Genomic DNA, 14,572 nt, shown 5'->3' on the forward strand with positions numbered 1-14,572 from the left:
AGAGATGTTGAGGCTTGGGTCTCTAGTTGCGTTCAATGTCAAAAACGGAAGGCTCCAAAACAAAAACATCGTATGCCGATGTTAATATGGCCCGCCTCACAACCATTTTATCACATATCTTGCGACATCTTAGGTCCATTGCCCGTTAGCAAAGGACATAAATATATCTTCATGATCGGTCATAACTTTCTCGATGGTTCGAGGCAATTCCTTTGCAGGACATAAAAGCAAATACTGTCTGTGATGCTCTTATTGATGCATGGATAACCCGGTTTGGTGTCCCAAAGTACATTCACAGCGACAATGGTGTCCAATTTACTTCAAAACTTTATAAAGATGTTTGTCATAAACTGGGAATGGAGCCGACTTACTCCACACCCTATCATCCTCAGGGTAACGCTAAAGTTGAGCGACTCAATAAAACACTAGAGGACGGTTTAGCAAAATATTGTGATGAAAATCAAACTCAGTGGTCTGAGCTTTTGCAAGGTTTTATGATGGCTTACGGGTCAGCCGTTCATGAATCAACTGGTCAAACACCTTTTAGAGTTATTTTTGGGCAGGAAATGAGAATGCCCATTGACTTTTTATATCCAACTTTGACGGACTTTCGCAGTCCTCAAAATTTTCAGTCAGCAATCCAAGACTAGTTGGTCCATAACTCACAACTTTTTTAGTATGTGCGTTCAAAATGTGCACTGAAGCACCGTAGGCAAAAACTTATATTTGACAGAAAAATTTATGTCCAACTTATAAAGAACAAGACCTCGTGTTGGTGCACTCACCAGTCCTGAAAACAGGTCAATCGACAAAACTTAAAAGCCATTGGAGTGGTCCGTATGTTATCACAAAGAAAATCAACGATGTTAATTTTATCGTGCAAAACTCTAATAATGGCAAAAAGAGCATTGTGCATTATGATCGTATTAGACATTATAACAATAGTTTCAAGGAGAAACGTATTTTGCTTCCTAAGAGGACGCCCTCAGATAAACAAGTTGCATTTTCTAAAAAGAGAACCGAGCAACATCGTGTAGAAGATGTTGAAATACAATCAGATGATAATGATTTACTTTTGTTTGAACCTGATGAGGGGTCTAATCAAGTTCAACAACCACAGCCACGTAGTTCTATTAGATGTTTGCTTCGTAGACGGGCAACTGAAATGGCGAGGTCACCAGGGTTTTATTATGTGCCTTGATGCTTAGGGCGAGAATATACCTGTTTCTTGTGGCGACATTTGCAATGTCTTTGTCAGCAACGGGAACACTGATTGGATACGACATTGAGCAAGTTTCATCAACAAGGTAAGAACCTGATGGCTTGGTAGCAAGATGGATAGAAAAATTAAGTTTGTTTGATTTTGATATCAAAAATTGACCGGGAACACAAATATCACATGCAGATGCTTTGTCGCGCATAAACGACAATTCATATAAAATATCAGCAGTTAATTTAGAGTCCTCAACAGAGGCTGAAGTTCCTTTTGCTAAGGCACAAGCAGATGATTACACATTGGGAAAAGTTCGTAAATGGTTAATCTCTCAGAATCGCCCTCCACGGCCAGAACTCTTTGGAGAGCCAACAGACTTGATAGGTTATTGGCATCAATTTGACTCCTTAACTATAATAGATGACTGTATTTACCGTCAGATAATTGACTCTGACGGTTCAGTACAATTTAATCAACTTTGTGCTCCAAAAAGTGAAGTTTCGAGAATTTTAACTATGCTTCATAATGACATAGCAGCCGGTCATTTAGGTATCGCAAAGACCTTGCAGCGTGTTCGAAAACGCTTTTATTGGCCTGGTGTCAAAGGAGATGTTGAAGCTTGGGTCTCTAGTTGCAATCAATGTCAAAAACGGAAGGCTCCAAAACAAAAACATCGTATGCCGATGTTAATATGGCCCGCCTCACAACCGTTTTATCACATATCTTGCGACATCTTAGGTCCATTGCCCGTTAGCAAAGGCCATAAATTTATCTTCATGATCGGTGATAACTTTTCTCGATGGTTCGAGGCAATTTCTTTGCAGGACATAAAAGCAAATACTGTCTGTGATGCTCTTATTGATGCATGGATAACCTGGTTTGGTGTCCCAAAGTACATTCACAGCGACAATGGTGTCCAATTTACTTCAAAACTTTATAAAGATGTTTGTCATAAACTGGGAATGGAGCCGACTTACTCCACGCCCTATCATCCTCAGGGTAACGCTAAAGTTGAGCGACTCAATAAAACACTAGAGGACGGTTTAGCAAAATATTGTGATGAAAATCAAACTCAGTTGTCTGAGCTTTTGCAAGGTTTTATGATGGCTTACAGGTCAGCCGTTCATGAATCAACTGGTCAAACACCTTTTAGAGTTGTTTTTGGGCAGGAAATGAGAATGCCCATTGACTTTTTATATCCAACTTTGACGAACTTTTGCAGTCCACAAAATTTTCAGTCAGCAATCCAAGACTAGTTGGTCCATAATTCACAACTTTTTGAGTATGTGCGTTCAAAATGTGCACTGAAGCACCGTAGGCAAAAACTTATATTCGACAACAAAAAGCAACATTACCTTGTACAGCAACCAGAACGTTGCAGTTTTAAGTGAAGCACCTAAGAATTGTGTTGTTAGTTCTGTCAATCTTCCTAGTGAAGGTGTTCAGCCATCCTTGGAAAAAATTTTTGCAGAGGACTTGCAAAAACTTTGAGCAACGTCAGGCGGCAGAGAAACTACTTGAACAGTATTCACATGTGTTTACCTGAGACAAATGGGATCTTGGAAGATGTGATTTGCATAAACTTCAAATCAAGTTAAATGAAAGTGCCCAACCAAGTAGTGTTCCATATCGGGCAATGAATGCAACAAAACGAGAAGCTCTAAAAGAATTTGTCAATAACCTACTGACAAAAGACCTAATAGAGCCGACCCATTCGGAATGGGCAGCGCCAACAGTGTTAGTTCCAAAGAAAGATGGTAGTTATCGATTGGTCATAGACTACAGGAAACTGAAATCCCAGACTGTTAAGACATCATGGCCGTTGCCACGGATTCAAGATATTCTGGGAAGCTGACAAGGTAGCTGTTACTTTTCAAATCTTGATTTAGCAACGGGTTTCCATCAGATGGAAATAGAAGAAGAAGATCAACATCTTACTTCTTTTATAACCCCATTTGGCTTGTACCAATGGAAGCGAATGCCAATGGGGCTTTGTATTGCACCTGGTGCTTTTCAAAGATTGATGGAACTGGTCTTAACAGGATTGACATAAGAAATTGTACTGGTGTATATAGATGACATCATTGTTTATGGCAGGTCGTTTGAGGAACACCTGAAGAACTTAGCTATCACTCTAGGTAGAATAGAAGATGCAAATTTGAAAATATCGCCCTCCAAATGTAAACTCTTTCAAAATTCTATCCGTTTCTTGGGTTATGTTATTTCCAAGGATGGAATTCAAACCGATCCAGATAAAACAGCCGCTGTAAAATCATACCCAGTACCTAAAACCGTGAAGCAGGTGCGTGAATTTTTAGGACTAACAGGATTTTACAGGAAGTTTATACCAAGTTTTGGTAAAATAGCGCAACCTTTGTATAACCTATTGAATAAAGAAAAACGATTCCATTGCACGGAGGGTTGCGATAAAGCTTTTCAGTCTTTGAAAAACACATTGCTCAATGCCCCAACTTTGGGTTTTCCTACGGAGACTGATACTTTTGTCCTTTGTACTGATGCGTCTCTGTCTGGTATCGGAGCTGTTCTTTCCCTGAACCAGGGTGGTTATTTAAAAGTTATAGCGTATGCTATTAAAATTTTACAAAAGGGTCAGCGCAACTATTCTGCAACAAAGCGGGAATTGTACGCAGTTGTTTATTATACCCATTATTTTCGAGAGCATCTCATTGGTCGAAAATTAGATGTGATAACTAATCACCGGGCTCTAGTTTGGTTATATTCTTTCAAAGAACCTGATGGCTTGGTAACAAGATGGACAGAAAAATTAAGTTTGTTTGATTTTGAGATCAAAAATCGACCGGGAACACAAATATCACATGCAGATGTTTTGTCGCGCATGAACGACAATTCATAAAAAATATCAGCAGTTAATTTAGAGTCCTCAACAGAGGCTGAAATTCCTTTTGCTAAGGCACAGGCAGATGATTACACATTGGGAAAAGTTCGTAAACGATTAATTTCTCAGAATCGCCCTCCACGGCCAGAACTCTTTGGAGAGCCAACAGACTTGATAGGTTATTAGCATCAATTTGACTTCTTAACTATAATAGATGACTGTATTTACCGTCAGATAATTGACTCTGACGGTTCAGTACGAATTAATCAACTTTGTGCTCCAAAAAGCGAAGTTTCGAAAATTTTAAGTATGCTTCATAATTACATAGCAGCCGGTCATTTAGGTATCGCTAAAACCTTGCAGCGTTTCGAAAACACTTTTATTGGCCTGGTGTCAAAAGAGATGTTGAGGCTTGGGTCTCTAGTTGCGTTCAATGTCAAAAACGGAAGGCTCCAAAACAAAAACATCGTATGCCGATGTTAATATGGCCCGCCTCACAACCATTTTATCACATATCTTGCGACATCTTAGGTCCATTGCCCGTTAGCAAAGGACATAAATATATCTTCATGATCGGTCATAACTTTTCTCGATGGCTCGAGGCAATTCCTTTGCAGGACATGAAAGCAAATACTGTCTGTGATGCTCTTATTGATGCATGGATAACCCGGTTTGGTTTCCCAAAGTACATTCACAGCGACAATGGTGTCCAATTTACTTCAAAACTTTATAAAGATGTTTGTCATAAACTGGGAATGGAGCCGACTTACTCCACACCCTATCATCCTCAGGTCAACGCTAAAGTTGAGCGACTCAATAAAACACTAGAGGACGGTTTAGCAAAATATTGTGATGAAAATCAAACTCAGTGGTCTGAGCTTTTGCAAGGTTTTATGATGGCTTACGGGTCAGCCGTTCATGAATCAACTGGTCAAACACCTTTTAGAGTTATTTTTGGGCAGGAAATGAGAATGCCCATTGACTTTTTATATCCAACTTTGACGGACTTTCGCAGTCCTCAAAATTTTCAGTCAGCAATCCAAGACTAGTTGGTCCATAATTCACAACTTTTTGAGTATGTGCGTTCAAAATTTGCACTGAAGCACCGTAGGCAAAAACTTATATTTGACAAAAAAATTTATGTCCAACTTATAAAGAACAAGACCTCGTGTTGGTGCACTCACCAGTCCTGAAAACAGGTCAATCGACAAAACTTAAAAGCCGTTGGAGTGGTCCGTATGTTATCACAGAGAAAATCAACGATGTTAATTTCATCGTGCAAAACTCTAATAATGGCAAAAAGAGCATTGTGCACTATGATCGTATTAGACATTGTAACAATAGTTTCAAGGAGAAACGTATTTTGCTTCCTAAGAGGACGCCCTCAGATAAACAAGTTGCATTTTCTAAAAAGAGAACCGAGCAACATCGTGTAGAAGATGTTGAATTACAATCAAATGATAATGATTTACTTTTGTTTGAACCTGATGAGGGGTCTAATCAAGTTCAACAACCACAGCCACGTAGTTCTAATAGATATTTGCTTCGTAGACGGGCAACTGAAATGTCGAGGTCACCAGGGTTTTAATATGTGCCTTGATGCTTAGGGCGAGAATATACCTGTTACTTGTGGCGACATTTGCACTTGTCGTGCTATTTGGACGAACCAGGAGTTCACACTACCAGGATTTTCCAATTCCAAATTTAGTTTGGAAAAAGAAAATTTCTTTGTCGATGGTCGAGAATTGAAAGCTGGGGAGCAAAATACTTTCAATTTACCGCTAGATTCAACCGAGGAGGTTCGAAGGTTGGCTATCGTCGGGCCGATGGTGTGGAATGGAAAACCTCCACGGGTTCAGTAATATTTGGCTCGGTAGCAATTACTGGAGAAATAGTCATAGGAAAGTTGATTGCTTCCCTAGACAAAACATCAACGCCATGGTCGCTTGTAATGCAAGATCCTATGGGTCAGAAAACTTCATGCATGTTTCCTGGCTCAGATTTTATTCATGATTCAGTGGCGTATCTGCCTCACTTTTATGGACAATGTGAAATGAAATCTATTTTCATGTTTAATGAAGATCACAAAGGTGTCCTCATAAGATCTAGGGAAGCGGAATACATCAGCGGAGAAACAACCGAAGGTTCCAACTCCGGAGTGTTTTATGTAGAGGTACTCAACACTACTCTAACAGTGTGTTCCTAAAGAGTTAAACCAACAACATACACAGGTGTGTACTTGGTAATTGAGCAAATCAAACAGAAAATTCCACCAGTGGACTTTAACGTTGATGCAATCTGGTATAAGGTTCCCAATCTGGTATATGGAACTAAGATAGAATTTGTGCATTTAAATGCTCAGCTTTCGAGGCAACGAATTGTCAATTTCGTCAAACAGGAGATTTGTAAAACGAGACAAATGATTCTAAACGGATTAATATCTCTCGCTTCTAATCTTGACAATCCCAATTTGTTCCTTGGGACAGGCTCTATGGTGGGATTTCATGCAGAAAAAGCTGGTGCAGTGTTATATGTACATAAATGTGCTAAGGTGGCAGTACATATAGCTGATTTTCCTTATTGTACTGAGGAAGTACCTGTCATTATGGATGATTCAACGAAAATAAAATTTATGAAGCCCATCACTCAAGTAGTTTACCCTAACTATACACTAACATCTTGTGATCCTATTGAGCCTTATATGCAAAAAATCGCTGAAGGCATTTGGATGCACTATGGAAGTGATCATTCCGTTGCTCGGAATCCGGAATCTTTGAGCGTGTTTAGTCACTTAGACTTTGCTGACAATCTACCCTCACTGCACAGGGAAGGATTGTTTTCATATAAAAATTCACAAAAAAGTGCAAGAGCACGCGTTTTGAAATATTCACGAAGGACAATTGCGGGACGGGAGGTTTACTTAGAAGCTGGTAACAAATTTTCACATCCTGGTTTAAGTCATTTCAATACCAACTTACGAACGGAATTGTCTGGCTTTCCAACATGGAGATACCTAGAAAGTTTGGAAAACTTAGCTGCAGGCTCGTGGTATTGGGCCGAAAAAATTACTCTCTCCGTGTTAACATTGTTTGCGATACTTGATGTTTTCATATATTGTCTAAAAATTGTTTTTTCCGTTCGGCTGCTAACGTACGGCATTCCTTTTCGTACTGTCGCCTCGCTTATGAATCCGTTCGCTCCGTTTCTCAGGACCCTGGATGGTCATCGTGAGATAATGAAATTACACGATCCTGTTTCTAGTGTTCCAAATCAACCACCGCTGGAGGCAGTGCCTCCTAAAGTAGTAAGAGATAGCCTATATCCTACAGAAAGGATAGTGGCTATACAATCTGAAACTAGAAGGATCTAGCTTTTTATTTAGAATGGCATTCAACAACAACAACAACAACAACAACAACAACAACAACCGATCTCTTGGGGAGATTCTCAATAGCCCGTTGACTGATAATGATCCGGTATCATTATTTAGTCCTATTTACGAAGGTAATTGGGCCGAGGAAGTCGAGACGACCTGGGGTCCTTTCGAGGCCGATATACCTAATTTATGTGTCCCTCTACATGTAGAGAAACCAGATATCAATCTTGGCTCGGTGCGAACAGAACGACCTCCAGTTTGATCTGATGTTCCACTCTCAAGAAAAGAGTCCTTGGCAAGGCCTTCGTCACCTGCCGATTCAACCACTGTAATCGTGCCTTCACCGACAAAAGAGGAAACAGAAGACGAAGCACCGGTGTGCGTCTACCGTATACCCAAGAAGGTGAAGTTTAATGTCCCAAAATTAAGTCCTCTAAAAAGGAAAAACCACTTTCCGGAGAAAATTGAAGTAAAGCTGGAGCTCAAGGAAGGCGTTATTGCATTCAGTTTGACAGACCGAGCACCGATGCTTATACAAAAGAACCTTGGTGGAGGGAAAGCTCGGTGTCTCCTACAGAATGACCCGAAATCAAGAATAAGAAATCATCAGGAGTTGGTACTCCTAAATTTGGATGGATTTCTGAATCCTGAGCAAGCTGGTGCTTTAAGGAGAGAAAACGCAGGTTTAAAAGAGAGGGTCTTAACTTTGCAAAAAGATCTACATAGATCAACTCAACAGCTGTGGTCAGCTGAGAAACAAAAGGAGACTTTATTAATGGAAATGAAACGTTTAAAAACGGAAAACGAAAACCTCAAGGAGAGGATGGAGGAACTCAAATTGAAAATTACTGGAAAAGACGAAGAAATACTTCAAACCGAGTACTCTTTGGGAGGGGAAAAAAGAAGTAACAAAAAACTACAAAAGGACTTAAAATTTGAAAAAGACGAAACAGAGAAACTAAAGAGAGAAAACGATCGACTAAGAAAGGAAAGAAATGGAGCCAGACTGGAGTCGTCAGGCAGTAACGGTACCAGTAACAAGAGGCAGTTGGAACTGATACAATCAAAAGTTGACAGCATCTACTCGGAAGTAGTTACCACTGAAAAACCCAGAAATCAGATTCAAAAGAAAAAGCCACGAAGGAGGCTGGTCTCCGGCCAATCGTCGTCGTCTTCCTCCGACGAAAACTAAAACAGTATACTAATAAGAAAAATCATAGAGTTTGGTAACTCTTGAATTCTCTCCCAAAATTTCATAACAGTTGGTACTCTTAGTCATTTTTCGCTTTCTTATTACAATTTTACTGGTGTATAAGTTTTACCTCTTTACTTACGACGTTTCATTACCGCACGTGGACGTGCTCTCTCTGGGAAGGGATAGGTGTAACAACCCAAGATTCTGGTGAGTCACTTTGCTTAGTATTCCAGCTTGTAGTGAAGAGTTCGTTGGTCGTTCTTTATACAAAGTACTTTATACGTGGTTGTACTTTATACAAGTCAGAAATTGAACGCTCATCGGTAACATGTGGTGCAAACCCCCCGAGGCGGGAAAACTCTCAATATTAGATTGTAGATAAATTTCTATTTCACTGTTCAGATTATTTACTTAATATAAAGATGGAGCTTAGCATTGAATTCTTTTGACTGTTGTATTCAAACCAAATCACAAAACCATGAGAAAACCATGTAAGTTAAATAAGTGTATTTAACAATAAGACTTAGAGATTTTCTGTTAACCCTTTTTCATAAAACTCAAGTCGAACCCATGCGAATAGAAGGATTCAAGTTTTAAATAATAGTAACGGGTAGGGTTGCTAGAACTGCTCAAATCTACTTTCAGCATCAATTGCTTGATCCTTGGTTTTTGTATTTATTTGCAACAGCCCGGGTTGTGGTTTAGTGGTGAATTTTTGTGTGAAATGTGGAGAATTTCGGGGAGAATTTTTGTAAGTAATGCGGCGAATTTTTTTTTCAACGCAGTCACCTGAATCACCACGATTCTTACTGAAATTCACCCAAACACCTCGACACGGGTTTCAAACTAGAGACAACGAGAAACTTGTAATCTTCTGTTTGGGTAGATGCGAAACATTGTCACAATGGTACGGTTTTTTTATTGAACCTTCCAATCTGAGGTCTTTATCTTAGATTTTTGAATTGTATTTAGAAAATTGTCAAAAATAAGTTACATTTTATCACAATAACGAATTGAGAAATAAGTCAAGACATTAAGTCACTAATAAGTTAAGAAATAGAGAAGTTAGACATAATCTCACTTTTTTGTTCCTTGATATGGTCTAAATTGAACTAAGAAATTGCATACAGCTGAATATCATTTTGTTTAAATTTGTACTTTAACCCAATTTGAACAGTCTTTCAAAAGTTTTCGTTGAACAATCCAAAAAATCTTTTTGAATTATCAATCTGAAAATACGGTTGCTTGAAATAGTTAGCATTATTGCCGAGAATGTGTTTCTTTACCTTCTCTCTCTTTTTTGGCAGCTTAAGCTCCCTAACTGATATGACATTGTTCAGATATTAAGTGATCGGAAACCAAAGTTTCTGTTACGTAAGGTCAAACGCGACTGAATTGTTTTTTTTTTAATCAAGCATCGATATGTTAAATTTTTTGAGATACAATGCGGTCTTTACTCCATCCTCAAACATGGAAGTTAGGAAATTAGGGACAAGATCTATTAAGGGGTCTTTCTATAACCAATGCAAACTGGTTTTGGCCCACTCAGAAACAATTTTAGCGAAGCTTTAAAAGTGCTTGGTGCTTCAATGAGCATTCTTGGACGGGTTAACTCTTATTAGTTATTACAACACAAATCTAGTTAGCTTGACTATCTTCATTGGGTTTCCAGTAGTGTCCAAATTAACCTCACGACCAGGAAACTCTTAATTTCTTGTCATCCGAATTGCCACTGTCCCGTTCTTCATATAGATTTTTGACTCCATTCCAACTTCTATTTTTATCTTGTCTGTCTTCTTACAAATACGGTTGTCTTATTCTAAGCCAAACTTATTAGTCACCAAATAACGCTTATTACAGAGATAAAAAAGCATATGGTAAGGAAGCCAAACGCAGTGAAAATGGTTCCAATAACTGCCGGGAACCAGCGACGACCAGAACTAACTAAAAACCTTTGTGTGGTCAGCATTGTAACTGAAGACGAATTTCAGGTAAGAGGTCACTGGTTTAATTATTCTTTAATCAGGGTTTTTGGAAAACTTCATCTTGGAAGAGTGCAGGATATGGTCAAAAAGAACTCTAGTTGACTCCCGGGGCAAAATTTGACTGCCAGAGGATTAGAAACATCCCTAACTAACATACCTAACACCCCGAAACGAGTATTTTTCTCAAAAGTTGGGCAAATTTATTGAATATTTGCATCTTTTCCGTCCCCTCCCCCCCCCCCCACAAGCTCAATTTGGGCATATTTTTTGCACCCCGAGCCATAATCTCTTATAATGATTTACTATGCTATGATAACTGTAACTGAGGCGAAATTAACGTGATCTGCAACAGAGCGGAAATTAACGTTTTTTTTTTTGGGGGGGGGGGGGTGGGCATAAAGGCAAAAAAAGCAATTCTCCTCACAGAAAGAAATGAACAACTAAGATCTTTTAAAATTGGATTAATGAATTGCTTTTAAGACTAAAAGTGTGACAGACTTGTGAAACATTGATGGAGATTCAGTTTCGAAATAATCATTAGAAAACCGTTATATGATGATAATAATAAAATGCTTTCAGTATCTTCAAAATTGCCTTTACAAATACATTCATATCACTTGACTGTGGGAGAGCACTATTGCGCCGATGGCCAGCTCTCAAGTGTCTCATTCAAATTAGCATGATTAAAAAGAGTCAAAATGAAACAAATAAGAAGAGTTTTTGAAAACAGTAACTGGGATGCATTTTTGAGACCCGTGTCATCCTATGATTGAAAAATCTGGAATAGTTTTCTACCTATAGTTATCTTGTTTTTAATAAACCGTTTTCTTTTTTAAGGATCTTTTTTGCATTGAGAGAATTTTTGAAATTGGTGAAATTTTACACCGCCCCTTTACGTTTTTAAGTGTTTACTTGAGTACCTCATAGGCATGTAACTCTGAAGTGCTTTCTCAGCGATACGTTTGATATTTTTGTCTCTTTCCCTTATTGCTGTGGTTCTTGTTGACCCAAAAAGCAAGACTCCATATTGTACTTTTGGTTGTATGTATGCTCTAAAAGCTTTTATCTTGTGTGTTTCCCGCAATACATTTCTCATTCTATAATAGATATTGCAACTCTATAAAAGTTTTGTCACATACTTTGAGTGGTTTGAGAAAGGGAGCTCGTTGTCTACCGTAGCCTCCAAGTATTTGAAATGTTGTTATTCTTCACTTGCTGTGTTGTTTTTGTAGATTCATGACACTGCATTTTTTAAAATTTCTTCACCACATTTCTTCACAAAAAACCATGCTTTTCGTTTTTCCGCCTTCAGTGTGAGTTCGTTTTCATCAGAAAATCATTAACTTATCTAAGGCTTTGTCATGATCCTAATCATTAATAGATGCTGAAATTTTTCTCTTTACAACAGTGGCATCGGTATATAAAATTACATTTAATTTATTCTAGGACACCATCAAGTCTTTCAAGTAGATATTAGGCAACAGAGCTTCAAAGTTTGAACTATATGGCACGCCTAGTTCTATGGGATTCAAATTAGACTTTTCCTCCAAATAGTTCCTGTAAATAGTTTTTGTTTGGTTAAAAATGATTTTAAAATGTTTCATATTGGATGACGAAGCGCATATCCCAAACATTTTGCAAAAAGATATCGTGATTAACAGTGTCAAAAGCTTTTGTTAGGAAGTTGCCCTTTGTTTTGTCGCTGTCTTGTGGAGATTTTATGTTAGTTCCTGTTTTAAAGTTGCAACGCTATCGAACGCATTTTTCTGTGTGTTGAGTCAATTTGGGCTCTGAATTTGATCAAAAAAATCTACTCCTAAAATTTGTCTATAATTGGTAGCAACTAATTTGGCCTGAAATTCGATGGTTTGTCTTTTTCTACATTTTTGATGAACAGTATCACTTTTCCAGTTCAAAGACAATCCGGGTACCTGACAATTTGTTTGCATCTTTTAAAAAATAATTTTACAGGAGAAGTTAAAACCTCAGGCCTTTTTTTATTCAAATGTAATTCAAGTTACAGCAACCAATGCTATATTTGATTTTACCGTTTTTGATAGAGTATTCTAATTCAATCTCAGATCTTTAATATAAAAGCTTAATTGGACAGTGGTTTTCTTTAATAATAGCAAAAAAATTGTTCTGAGTTCTGAATTCAACCAATGTTTGAGAAAAACTTGCAGAGTTTTTCTTCTTTTTTGCGAAAAAAGATATTTGGAGGGCTCTGAATTGCCGGCTAGTGAATATAAAGCTGAATGGATGCTTTCTGATTTTTTTCCAATTCCGTGTCATTTATTTTTGATAGAAAATTTGTTTCTTGGACCAGATGAGTGATTTAAGATTTTTACATGTTTTTAATAATTTGCAGTTGTTTCGGGATGTCCAGTTGTGTCTGCCATATTTCTTTGACAACATTTTCTTATCGCTAAACTTTTAACCTCATTGTCAAACCAATTTTTCTTTTTGTTCTATATTCGAATACGAAATTTTTCAGAGTGGTCATTGTCTGAAGCTTCAGTGTTCTTTTTTGTATTTCTGTATAGGTTGTCTATCGGCAAGAGTTCTAAGCTTCTTCTATTGATCTCAAATTGCATGTGTCATCCTTTTAAAGTCTTTTTGTTGTGAATGAAATATCTAAGCAATTCCAATTGCGTTTTTTATTGCTTTAATACAGATTTGCGGACTGCCATTGAGGTCAAAAGATCCTTCTACTGTGTGATGATCTCTTATGCTGGGTGTTTTAAATTTTGTTTCCAGAAAAAAAGTTTTAAAAAGTTGCGCCGATTATGGTACCTCTACCGTTTGACAACCAGGTTGACTCATTTTTGTTTGATATACTAAGACCGTTTCTGGCCTAAATATTTTTTCAAAAATTTCAGACGCTTTACCTATATATTTAAAAATTAACTATAAAATCCTCACAAAGTAAGTGTTTTGTTTCTGAATCAGCCATTAGGCTGTCGAGATTTCTCTCGACCAACAGTCAATTGGCTTCATTAGCACTAATAAAACCATTTTTTTGTTGGTCGAGGGCTATCTCGACAGCATAATGGTTGACTCAGAAACAAGGCACTTACTTACTTACTTTGTGGGGATTTTAACGTTAAATTTTAGATAAACAGATAAAAAGTCTGAAATTTTAACACCTATTTTGTTTTCTTGTATTTACATACTGCCAAACTGCACGTGCAACTTGGCGGCATATATATATATATATATATATATATATAATATATATATATATATATATATATATGTATATATATATATATATATATATATATATATATACAAGAAAACGAAATTTGTTCTCTTTAGATGTCAATGGCAATTGTTAGTGTTTGAACGGAGTTCGTTTACTTTACAATTTATGAGGTGGGTCAATTCATCATATGATTTGAATTGTAATTGACGATTTTCATACGTTTTAAGAGGAGGCTTTCTGGGCTAGTGCAAACACAAAAACTGCATTACACAGCATTACGGATCACAGAAATACAAACTGTTGAAACAGTTGTATAGGAGTTTGTAATTGTAATTTATTACTATGTTTTTTTCGAGAACGCTAAGTGCAATTGATGCATTACTGAAATGTCTTGGATTAGTGGCGCAATACCGGCTGTGAATTTATGACAAAAGCTTTTACAAATTCTTCCAACATCTTTTATTCGTGTAGCGGACTTTAAAGAATATGTTCAAATAGCAACATGTCTAACTCGACTGCTGGCTTAAAAACAATTTTTGTGTTTCAAATGTAATTATAAAAAATGGCGTATGAAATATGAAGCGTTCATAGAAAATCTTGCAAAAATGCATATATTGTGAAATGTTAGACTCATTCAAAAGTGGGCTTGGTGCTCATTGGCGTGCAATTTTTGCTTTTTTTGTTTGCTTGCGTTCTTGGTTCATGATTGAAAAAGTGATTTTTTACTCGTGACAATACAAA

The 14,572-nt window shown here is 37.4% G+C and overlaps 1 protein-coding gene across 1 annotated transcript in view; it reads right to left on the minus strand.

Moving 5' to 3' along the window:
- LOC142339098 (elongator complex protein 4-like) overlaps positions 1-14,572 on the minus strand; it is a 323,966-nt gene that overhangs the window by 42,559 nt on the left and 266,835 nt on the right. The gene's annotated exons all lie outside the window — the stretch shown is intronic.

This window comes from Convolutriloba macropyga, chromosome 5 (assembly GCF_964194025.1).
Source record: "Convolutriloba macropyga chromosome 5, txConMacr16.3, whole genome shotgun sequence".
Classification (NCBI taxonomy): Eukaryota; Metazoa; Xenacoelomorpha; order Acoela; family Convolutidae; genus Convolutriloba; species Convolutriloba macropyga.